Source organism: Benincasa hispida, chromosome 2 (genome assembly GCF_027475165.1).
Source record: "Benincasa hispida cultivar pf3 chromosome 2, pf3_genome.v1.1, whole genome shotgun sequence".
NCBI lineage: Eukaryota > Viridiplantae > Streptophyta > Magnoliopsida > Cucurbitales > Cucurbitaceae > Benincasa > Benincasa hispida.
Window position 1 is genome coordinate 63,349,317 of NC_143479.1, and position 12,528 is coordinate 63,361,844.

Sequence of the window (12,528 nt, forward strand, 5' to 3'; positions counted from 1 at the left end):
GGTCCTTACGTCTCATATTAGCATAGTTTTTTCTTGTCTGCTCTGAGTTGTTTGCATACAAGCCTTGATCTTCTATATTTCCTCATTCGTGGTTTTCACTAGCTTAGGTCCTAGCAATTTCCTCTCACCAACCTCACCCCAACATACTGGAGACTCATAACTCTTTCCATATAGGGCCTCAAATGGCCATGTGCCAGTGGCAGTCTGATAGCTATTATTATATGTGAATTCCACTAAATGCAGGTGAAAGTCCCAACTCCCTAAAAACTCTAATGCACAAGCACACAACATATCTTCCAATGTCTGGTTCAGTCGTTCTATTTGACCATCAGTCTATGGGTAAAAAAATTGTACCAAAATCCAATTGAGTACTCAATACTAACTGGAGACTCTTAAAAAAAAAAAACTAGATGCAAAACAAGGGTCATCGTTTGACATAGCTGAAACTAGTACCGAAAGAGGTGTAACAACCCCTTCCATAAATAACTATGAAACTTAAGATGTTGAAAAAATCAGCAACACTTCTACATGTCCGAGCTGAGAACTGTGAAAACGGTCATGAAGTTAAGAAATTCTTATATACTGAAAACAGATATCTGAGCTTACCATTCTGTCACAAGGAAAACTTCATAGGTGTAGTGGAGAAACTGATCAAACGATATAATATGTCATCTGAAGATACATACCAGAACAAACCTGGTCAACTAAAAACTGCTTCTACTCTAGAAGCGCCAACTGCAATGTCTTTCTTAGGGTCTACATGTCTGAGAATAACTCTATCTAATTAAGCCTTACATTCATGAGAAACTCATCATAAGGCTCTATACTATCGTGGGCTATAAAACTGGCTTGGGCCAATCCTCATATTATTCTTTAGCTTTAAAACAATCACATATCATTTCTTAGACCCTATTGTGGATGAGTCTAACATTCCCTCTGAAAAAAAATGAGGTTTTGAAGTCCCTGGATGCTAAAGCGCCAGTCAATTGATAACATATTTCCATAACCTCGTAATAACCATAATTGATCCCTGAAGTCGGTTTTTATGAAAAAAACCTTTTTGATTCATAAGTCCTAGCTTGGATTACTCGTACTCCATAAAGCTAATTAACTCATTTCCCATGCAAAAGAATACATACTATCTTGTAATGCTCCAAACCCACTTTTAGTAACTTCTTACTATCAACTCAACTTTATTGCCAAGTCTATCCCTTATACTAATAGTTATATTGGAAGGTCCAACTTACTTACTTTTGTGCATATACCATTATTGTCTACCTCGAATTGGATTACTTTCTTTTCTCAATCCAATTGATGGTCTTGCTAGTTCATGTTTCCAACACTTGCACACAAAGTCAAAATCCCTTAAATCTTACTAATGCCCAACATTTGCATCATAGTTCAATGTTTTATGTCTTAACTAATGAAGCCTCAACATACCATATCAATAGTTCTCAAACATCTACCGTTACTAGTAACTCCCTTTTAACTTATTCTTTCTCAACCTTCTATTTCGGTAACAAATTCTTGTGTTAAAACAAAGTTCCATACCAATCACCTACCTAAGCCATCTTTCCATCTAACACATATTGTCCTAAAGTTCCACATGATAATGAGGTATTCTTCTTTTACACCAAAACCAATACCTTGTAACCTATCTTATCAAGCCTTCAAACCATACTTAACTAGGAGTTTCGAACACATTAAATTTCTCTCTTTCCAAGAGAGTAAACTTTCTTGGATACTTTCCTCTCATTCACACTTATCTCTCACTAAGAATTTCCATCTTGTAGGATTCTTCTTTGCCAATTTGCATACTTTTAAACTCCAAAAGACTTTTGTTTCTTCAAATTTGCCTAACTTGGATCTTCTCACCACAATAAGGCTCTGGTTTTCGTCTAGGTATACTAGAATAATCCTTCGACCTAAACAAATAACATCTTACTTTATCCCCTTTAAGTCCAAGGTCATGTCCAACTATTTTAGCTTCCTTTAATGACATCAACTTAGCCAAATATTCCAAAATAAATCTTCATATCACCACATATCCTTTATCTACTCCATCAAGTCGTAGTATTATCCAAGTGATTATGACTTATGAATCCTTTCTAAATTTCTTCTCAAAATGTTGGGTTTTTAATATCTTAAAACCTTTAATAAATCCATCGTCTCTTCTTCTTGTCCTTCATATCCATAAAACAATTTTTTTTTAACCTTATTTTCGAGAATGTTCCATGTGAAGGAATTTATTTATAATGTCTCCAATTGCACCACAAAACATAACACTAGTCCTTAATGAATTCTTGCCAAGACAATTTTATCCCGGGGCTTAAACATATACATACCTTTATTTCTAAGCTGTCATAACTCTACATAGTTTCATCAACCTTTAAGATCTCTGAACTGAAGTATATGTATTTGTTCGTTTCTAACATAATTTTCATGAGATAAACTAATGCCAAGTGACCTCATAATTTATTTTATTTTATTTTCCTCCTTTTGTAGTGTCGTACCTGATAATCCTCTTATAATAACTTCTAACGAGTCACTATCCTAACATTAGAACATAACTAGTGCATTTAAGCTAAAAAAATATTTTAATGCACCACTATCATAAAACTTGTAATTGATAGGACATACCTGGCGATGACGAGGAATCCGTTCATGGGCCACAGGAACAATCTAGACTTACATAGTAAGTCAGTCTACAGAACCCAAAACATGGGCTCTGATACCAACTGTAACGACCCGACCCCCTAGGACTTAGGTAAGGTCATTACTAAAATAAATACATGCAAAGAATTTAAAACGACGCTTAGTTATTTGAAATAAATGCTAATTAAAACAAGAGAAGTTCAAAAGACATTTATTAAATGCAATTGTTAAAAACAATAATAGAGTACCCATAAATCATAAAGGTTAATAAATACATATGAAAAAAAATTCTTAATAATAAGTTTCAAACATCAAAACTAAACATTAAGAGAAACATGAAAAGAACTCTAAGTCTCATGATGCGGAAGCGTAAAAACTAGTCCCAGTGGCTCGATCATGAATTCCACTGCGCCATCGCCGGTGCATCTCTATCCTTACCTGAAACATCAACATAAGAAAGAATGAGTATGAAATACTCAGTAAGTAACCCTACCACTGGGGTCAGACTAGGCATCTATGTCCTCTAGATACCCACATATGGCACATAAATACATGTAACAGACAAGAGACTGAGTCCTATCCTATTGTAGTTAAGTATGCCCACAAAACTGGTGAATCCTGAAGGAAACACAAAACTGGTGAATCCCGAAGGAAACACAAAACTGGTGAATCCCAAAGGAAACACAAAACTAGTGAAACCCGAAGGAACCACAAACTGGTGAATCCCGAAGGAAACACAAAACTGGTGAATCCCGAAGGAAACACAAACTGGTGAGCATCTAACTAATCAATGAGGATATTCACACAGTCTTAACATGTTAAGATTCAACATTGTACAGTTCTAGAACATACATAAAAATCCTTGATACCATGGCTTCATCACATACACATAATTCTTAATAACATATTATACATCATCCATAATAAAATTGGGTTTGGATTTCTCATCGAAAGAGTTTCAACAAATCCAGCTAGCTTCGTTAAACACAAAAAGGATACTGTTCTACTCTTTATCTTTTCAGTTTTGGAACACTGAATTTTTTAAATGTAAGTGTTTAACTTGTGCTTATTTATCACTCCTTTGTAAAGTATTTGTAGAAAATAACAATGTATTTAAGTGGGTTTTATTGGGTTTTTGTTAAAATTAAAGGCCCAATGGCATTCTGGTAATTATAGACAAATGACATTTTTGTAAATATATCCATCTTTAACCTTTAGGGCTAGAAATCATGACTCTTTGGGAAATTGAAGAGGAGTAACCGACTGAAGTGGAAAAGAGCAGCGGCCGACTTGAGAGAACGAGAGCAGCGAACGTGACGGTTGGTTTGGACGTGTGTTCCATTCGAGCATGGGTGTTGCTCGGCATGGTTCCGACGGTGGATATTTGCGTCCGACGAGGAGGCTGCTCGATTTACGTCGTGTAGGCTGGGAGCCTGGTGTGGGTACCGTCCGGTGGTTCGCTGGTCAGAGGTAGGTAGCACACTTGTTTTGGGTTGTTTTGCAGCGGGCTTTCTCGGTTTCAGAGGCGACGTTGTGTGTGGATCTCTCGGTATCAGTGGATATCAAAATTAAAGATTGGTGATGATTGTTGATTATCTGTAATTTGTAAATTTCTTATTGCTCATAATAAAATTAATTCAAGCTGGTTTTCAAAGTGAATGTAAACCAAACTGGTCGAACCACTATATATATTGTTGTTCGTTCTTTACTGCTTTCGATTTATTCTGCTGATTATTTGCGTTCTGTTTGGTCATCTAAGTTAGGTTAAAAAAAACTCTCACAAGTGGTATCAGAGCTCCAGTCGATCCAAGGAAGGTGTGTGGTAGTGTGCTGGCATATTCTTTGTTCAGGATTTTTTTTTTTTTTTGTTTAATTTGATAGATGGCTTTGATGTCTACACGGTTCGAAGTTGTTAAATTTGATGGGAAAGGTGATTTTGGGTTATAGAGGAAAAAGATTTGGGCTATTCTGGTACAACAAAAGGTAGCCAAAATCTTAGACGAAAATGACCTTCCACCAATAATTATAGAAGCTGAAAAAAGGGATATGGATGAGATGGCCTATTCGACGATAATTCTGTATCTGTCAGATGGAGTGCTTAGGCTAGTAGATGAGGCCACTACTACAGTAGAGTTATGGAAGAAATTAGAAAGTCTTTATTTGACTAAGTCCTTGCCAAATAAATTATATTTAAAAGAGAAATTCTTTAGATATAAGATGGACTCTAGTAAAGACTTAGAAGAGAACCTAGATGAATTCCAGAAGATTATAGTTGATTTGAATAACATCGGTGAGAAGATGTCGAATGAAAATCAAGCAGTTATTCTTCTGATTTCCTTGCCTGAATCATATCGAGAAGTTAATTCAGCTATTAAATATGGACGGGATTCATTGTCTATGGATATAGTGTTAGATGCCTTGAGAACGAGAAACCTCGAGATTAAAAAGGAATGCAAGGATGGAGAGTTACTCATGGTCAGAGGCATAAGTGAGAAAAAGAACGGAAAAAGAAAAGATTCGAGATCCAAATCAAAATCAAAGGGAAAACCAAAAAGTGTTTCCTATGTCATAAAGGACACTTTAAGAAAAATTACCCTTTGAATAAGAGCAAGAAAGCATCAAGTAGCAAGTATGCAGGGGATTCTAGTGCAGCAAATGTTAATTCAGCAGAGGTCTTGATGGTGTCCAGCAGGGACATTCAGAATGCTTGGATCATGGATTCAGGGTGCACGTTTCACCTAACTTCTAATCGAGATTTCTTGATTGTCTTTCAAGAAAATGATGGGGGATCAGTTTTGCTTGGTGATAATGGTGCTTGTGATGTAAACGAAATTAGGTCAGTTCGAATTGCAATACATGATGGAATGATCAGAATTCTTACAAATGTAAGGTATGTTCTAGAACTCAAACGAAATCTAATTTCTCTAGGCGAATTAGATAGAGTAGGTTATTCCTATAAATCTGAGAATGGAGTTCTGAAGGTTATCAAGGGTTATTTGGTTAAGCTGGAGGGGACCTTGAGGAATGGCCTTTATGTGTTGGAGGGTATTGCAATTTCAGGTAGTGTTGTTGTTGCATCTGGGAAAGAAACAGATAAGTCTATGTTATGGCATAACATACTAGCTCATGTGATTGAAAGAGGTCTTCAAGCTCTTTCACAATAAGGTTTGCTTGGAAGCGTTAAAGACATTGAACTCCCATTTTGTGAACATTTCATAATGGGAAAGTCTACTAGAGTGAAGTTTGGGAAAGGGAAGCATTCTACCAAAGGAATTTTTGAATTATGTTCATTCAGATTTGTGGAGTCCTACAAAGGTACCTTCTATGGGAGGTTCAAGATACTTTATGTCGATCATTGATGAATTTTCAAAGAAGGTGTGGATGTATCCACTGAAACAGAAGGATGGAGCTTTTGGGAAATTTCTTGAATGGAAAAAGTAGGTTGAGAACCAAACCGGCAGAAATGTAAAGTATCTGAGGACAGACAACGGTTTCGAATTTGTGAATCATAAATTTGATAAAATTTGCAAATCTGAGGGAGTTACGAGGCATTTCACTGTTACGTACACACCACAGCAGAATGGTTTAGCTGAGAGGTTCAACAGAACAATTATGGAGTGTATAAGATGTCTCTTGACAAATGCTTCATTACCCTTGAAGTTTTAGGGGGAAGCTGCCAAAACAGCCTGTTATCTTATTAATAGGAGTCCGTCTTCCGCTTTAGGCCTAAAGACTCCTTAGGAGATATGGAAAGGAAAAGCTCTAATCTTGGATCATCTCAGAGTGTTTAGATGTTCAGTTTATGCTCTTATTAAGGAAAGGAAGTTGAATAAGAGGGCACTGAAATGTATGTTTATTGGCTATCCTCAGGGTGTTAAAGGATATAAACTTTATTGCTTGGAAGAGGGCAGAAATAAATGTATTATCAGCAGAGATGTGACCTTTAATGAAACAGAGATAGCCATTTCGTGTCAAAAAGCAGTAGAAACAGCAGACAGTTGATCAGGTTGAGGCAGAGGTTAGAATTGATTCTAAAGCACGACCATCAGTTAGTTTAGGCGAATCTAGTGATCAGTCACCCAGTTTTGATGGTAGACAACCTCAACTGTAGAGGACTTTGATTGATGAGGGAGCTTTCGATGAAGAAAGCTCGAGTAGCAGTGACCTACAGAATTATCAGCTTACACGTGACAGGCTTCAGCGGGTGAGGAGGCTATTGTATCTGATTCGAAGGAACAATGGAAGGATGCTATGGAAGCAAAGTTCTTCTCATTACAGAAGAATCAGACACGGTCATTGGTTTCAAGGCCTCCTAATAAAAAACTCATTCAGTCAAAGTGGATTTATAAAATCAAGCCAAGTACAGGAGGTGATAGTAAGCCTAGGTATAAGGCTAGACTGGTAGCCAAGGGCTACACTCAAACTTTCATGATATTTTCTCTTCGATGGTGAGGCATTCGTCCATTCGTTTAATCTTATATATTGTTGTTCACTTTGATATGTTTGCTGAATAGATGGACGTCACCATAGCTTCATGGTGAATTGGAAGAAGTGCTCTACATAGCTCAACCTAAGGGCTATGAGGTGAAATGAAAGGAAGACATGGTTTTTCATCTTCACAAGTCCATCTATGGACTGAAGCAATCGCCGAGATAGTGGTACATCAGGTTTGAGACCTTTATTCTGAAGCAGGGGTTTCACAGGAGCTCATATGATGCCTGCATGTACTGGAAACTATCTCAGAAAGGTACATATACTTATCTACTTCTATATGTAGATGATATGATTTTGGTGTCTAAGGATTATTCTGAAATCTGTGATCTCAAGAAACGATTGAGAAGTGAATTTGAGATGAAAGATTTAGGTGAAGATCCTAGGCATGGATGTGAAAAGATATAGGGAGAAAGGTTTGTTTACCATTTCGCAGGAGAGTTATGTGCATAAACGGCTTGAGAAGTATAATATGTCTGGTTGTAAGGCAGTTTCGACACCCTTAGCATCTCATTTTAGGCTTTCTTCGTCTCAGTGTCCTGTTACTGAACAAGAAATGTTAGATATGGCTAATATTTCCGATTGGAAGTATTATGTATTTGATGATTTGTACTAGGCCTGACTTGGGATATGCTATGAGTATGATAAGTAGGTTTATGTCAAATCCTGGGAAGAGCATTGGAATGCAGTTAAATGGGTGCTTCGATATTTGAAAGTTAGTATCAGTGTATCATTGTGTTTTAGCAGGGATTGTGATAAATCAGCACTGTTGGAAGGCTTCACAGATGCAGATTACACTGCAAATGTGGTCAGTTGGAAGGTTGCTCTATAGTCAATTGTTGCTTTGTCTACTACTGAGTCAAAGTATAAAAGAGGCAGTGTGGTTGAAAAGGATAGTTGGTGAGTTGTTGTCATAGAAGTTCATTCCTATCGTCCGTTGTGATAGCCAGAGTGTTATTCATCTTGCGAAGAATCCTTCTCATCACGCATGGTTTAAGCATATCGATGTCAAATTTCATTTTATGAGAGAAGTTGTGGCCCAGAAAGATGTTGAACTGGTCAAGGTTATAGGTTAACCAAGGTTCTTCCAGCCCATAATACCTATTAGATAGGCTGAATATTAAATCTGGATGATAGGAAGATTGGAGAATTTAATTATGTTGGCAGCACAAGGTAGGTATTTAAGTGTGTTTTATTGGGGTTTTGGTGAATTTAAAAGCCCAAGGGCATTCTGGTAATTATGGATAGTGGTATTTTTGTAATTATATCCATCTTCTCCAAAATTAGGGCCAAATTGGTGCGACTCATTTTACTGAAGAGAGACGGAGCCGCCTTGGAGAAGCCGTCTGAACTGAAGGGAAACGGAGCCGCCTGAGAGAGCTGAAGCGGACTGAGAGAGAAAAGCCGAACGCGCTGCCGACAATTTCGTGTAACTTGTTTTTGGCTGGAAAAACAAGTTAATTGAAGAAAGATAAACTTAAAAATTATTTAATTTCAAGGAAAGCTTGGTGTGAAATGAGTATCCAAAAAAGGGGGGGAAACGGCAAAAAAGAAAAAAGAAAAAGAGAAGAAAAAAAGGTGTGTGTTGATATAAAAGAGGGAAAATGTGATAGAAAACATCTATTTAAAAGTTAAACCCTTTGAATTTTTTGGCTCTGTATAAAATTTCAATTCCCTCCAAGCACCTTTTTGACTGAGTAGCCCAACATTTTTTTTTTTTTGGGTGATATTTATTGACTCTGTATAAACATTTTTTGGTTTTCATTTTTTGGCGATATTTTATTGACTCTGTATAAACACCTCTTTGAAGTTTACATCGTCCTCCTTTTTTTCCCCTTTCTTTTTTTGCCCTTTTTCCACTCTCTACTTAGTCAAAAAATGTTTATACAGAGCCAAAAAAATGAAAACCAAAAACAAATATGTTTTTTTTCTTCATTTCACATCTGGGTTTGCTCTTCTTCTCCTTCTTCTTCTTCTCTTTCTCCAACTTCTTCTTCTCCTTTTTCTTCTCCTTCTTCTTAAGGGTTTTGTGTGATCATTAAAACATGGGGTGTTTTTTGTTTTTCTTAGTTCTGAACCTGTGTCTGACATTGTAGCTAAGATTTTTGTAATCTAAACAATTTCGATTAGGATTAAGAATTGTGAATGAGAAAATTCTAGGCAAGTTTCCAAGAATTAAAGAAGCTGTCTCTCAAAAATTCAGAGTCTTGGATCATCGAGGAGAAGGTAAGTAACCTTACGATTATCAACTATATTCAAACGTAAAGGATAATAATTTACAAGATATATGAGGCCCGATTTTGGTAATCATTTTAATTTTATTTTTAGTTTATGAAAATTAAGTTTATTTTCTATCAATTCTTACAAAGATTTGTATCTTTCTTAAGTCTAAAAGTTAAATTTTCAGTCAAATTTAAAAAAAAAAAAAATTAAAACTACCATTTTAAGTTTTAAAAAAAAATTGTTTGTTTTTGGAAAATATCTTTGAAAACATTGGTAAAAAGTAAACAAGATGCGGAATGCTTTGGAATGTGTAACAAGAAATGTCGATCCTCTTGTCAACTTTGATTGACGTTTTGAGGTTTGACGACTAATCTCTTCTATACACTTAAGGACGTCGTCTATTTGGATTGACTTTTGAATACTTTAGAAAGTCAATCCAAGTAGAAATATTAAAATGTTTCTCTCTTTCTGTTAAACCATTTTTATTTTTTTTAATTATATGAAGATGCAAGATGTGTTTGGATTTGAAGACATGGGAAAGGAAGGTTTTGAAGGAAATTTAGAGTAAGTGAGCAAAGGAATTCAAAGGATTGGAATAAGTTTTCTATTGCTTTCTTTTAATTTGTTGCACGGATAATGTAATCGAGCTTTTACTATTACTCGTACAATTTACAATCTATCCATTGTTTATATATATCTAATCTAATCTTTACATGTCATGTATGTTCTTTTTCCTAATTTTATTTTATTCCAATAAAAGAAAAAAGTCAATAGATACTATAAAATAAAAAATCGACAATGAATTAAATAAATAACTTTTTAAAAGATGTCGAGACTTTAGATATTAATTATTTCACATTGAAGTAACACAACATTATATTTCATGATTATTATGAGACATATACGTTACGATTGACACATTAAATAATTGTTCTAGCTTTAGAATTAATTAGTAGCAAGGTAAATTAAGTCTCTTTTTATATATACCTTTAATGTTTCTTTTCTTTTTTAAAAGGAAAAAAAAAACTTATATCCATGTAGTTTTTAAAAAAAAAAAAAAAAAAATTAGAGAAATAGCCATATACTTATATATAACATTAAATAGATTTCTATTTGTAATATATATTTTGAAATTCCTTCATTAATCGATTGAAATTTTGGACTAAGATATTTGTTAAAATATAACAAAAGATTAATTATGAATCCACGAGAGAAAGCTCAAATTCCTTAGTACCAAAAATATGAAATCAAGTTTTGTTGAAGTAAAACATAACATTGGTTTCATGTTTATAAAGTTATCTAAAATGATAATAGCATTAATTATGTATAACTAAAGGAATGAACAAAATTATTGGTAAAGAATAATTTTGTTATCTAAGGCTTTAATGACACGTGCATGCGTGCATCTACAAATCGTTTAGAAGGTTTTAATGACAGAATAATTGTTGTGAGCTTCATTGATTATTTTTCTTAATATTTTGTTTTCTTGAATATCAACTTAAATTTGTTTTTTTTTTCTTTTTCTAATTTCTCATCACTTCTTTCTTCTCGTGATCTATAATTCTTTCCAATTATCTTTTACTTTCTAATAATTATTTATAATTTATAGAATGTTTCGCTTTTCTTTTGAAACTTTTCTTGGAAAAAACTTCCTACTACTATGGGAGGAATAAGAAGAAAAAAAAAACAGAGAAATTAAAATCAACAAAATTGGAAACACAAAATTAACATGGAAAAATCCAAACTGGAAAAAACCATGGAACATAAAAATTCCACTATGTGAAACATTCTTACAATCACACAAATTAATTCTCACTCCAGGAGTATTCTCTCAAAGGTTTTGTATCACACACCTTTTAACCTCATTCTTATACTAGAGAATAAAAAAGGGATTTTAATTAGAGTTAACACACCTAAACTTAAAATGTCTCTAAGTGAAACAACTTGAAACCAAAAGACACTTCTTTTATAGTGCTCAAAGCCTAGACTTCATTATCATTGTGGGACAAGTGAACTTCTACTATTTTGCCAAAATTCAACTAATTATATGTCATATGGGTATAGTTTAACATTAAGATCTCTCTATCTCTTCTCAAAAGACTATAGATTCAAATTTCCACTCCTATACATATATTCTAGGATAAATAAGACTTTATTGAGAAAAAACAAGAAAATCAATACATTTTATCAAGGAAAATTAAAAGGATATTGTCCTTTTAGAAACTATTTAGGAAAATATTGTTGTTTTCAAACTATTTGTAAAAATATTGTTGTTGTTTTTTTTTAAATAAGTCAAGGGTTCAAAATTTGACCTAGGTAGGTCCTCCCTTTCATTTGTAGGTCGAACTTTGAACCCTCGACCTTGCCTTTCAACATTATTATTTTGAGTCTGTTTAATTATCATTCTGGAGACATTCCTCTATCAAAAGATCGTATTTCTAAATTTTCATAACGTCCCCCTGGAATTCCTTCCAAAGCTTGTTGAATAATTTTTACGGATTCAGTCATCTCAGCAAGTTTGACTAAATAACGAGCTAATGAATCTCCTTCTTTTTGTCACTAAACTTCCCAATCAAATTCGTCATAATACTTATAATTATTTGATGTGTTAAAAATAATTTTTTATTTAGAGAGAGTAAGAAAGATGAAGAGTAAGAGAAAGTGCGAGATTATGAGAGAGAGCGAGATTTTGAGAGAGTGAGATTTTGTGAGAGAGTGAGAGTTAAGAGAGTGAGATTATGAGAGAGCGAGATTTTGAGAGCGAGAGTAGCGAGAGTATTCGTACAAATTTTAAAAGTTCCTTTTTATCACCCAATTTAATTTCAAATATAATGGAAAAAGTATCATTTTAATATTATTTAATTGATACACGAGGGCAAAAAGTAGTCAACAAAAACGAATGTAAAGAAAAAGAGGAAAAGAAGGAGATAGATTTTGCCAATTAATTTTGATCTTAATCTAAAATTTAAAGGGAAAAAAAAAGAGACAATATGTGAAGAAGCTTTGACTCAAATACATCAGATTTTTATTTGTTTATAACTAACATTTGTAATGGTCAGCTGGTATATCCTTATAAATATCACTTATTTCGAACATCATTTTCTTAGTTTTCTGCAAACAACAAATATGTAAGCAATCTTCGTTAAGTAAAAAGATTTC

At 34.1% G+C, this 12,528-nt stretch overlaps 1 long non-coding RNA gene across 1 annotated transcript; it reads left to right on the top strand.

Moving 5' to 3' along the window:
• Positions 1-8,493: 8,493 nt before the first annotated feature.
• On the top strand, positions 8,494-10,088 carry LOC120071785 (uncharacterized). The gene is made up of 2 exons (XR_005480344.2): positions 8,494-9,372; positions 9,875-10,088. It is a non-coding gene; the product is annotated as an uncharacterized LOC120071785 (long non-coding RNA).
• The last annotated feature ends 2,440 nt before the right edge of the window (positions 10,089-12,528 follow it).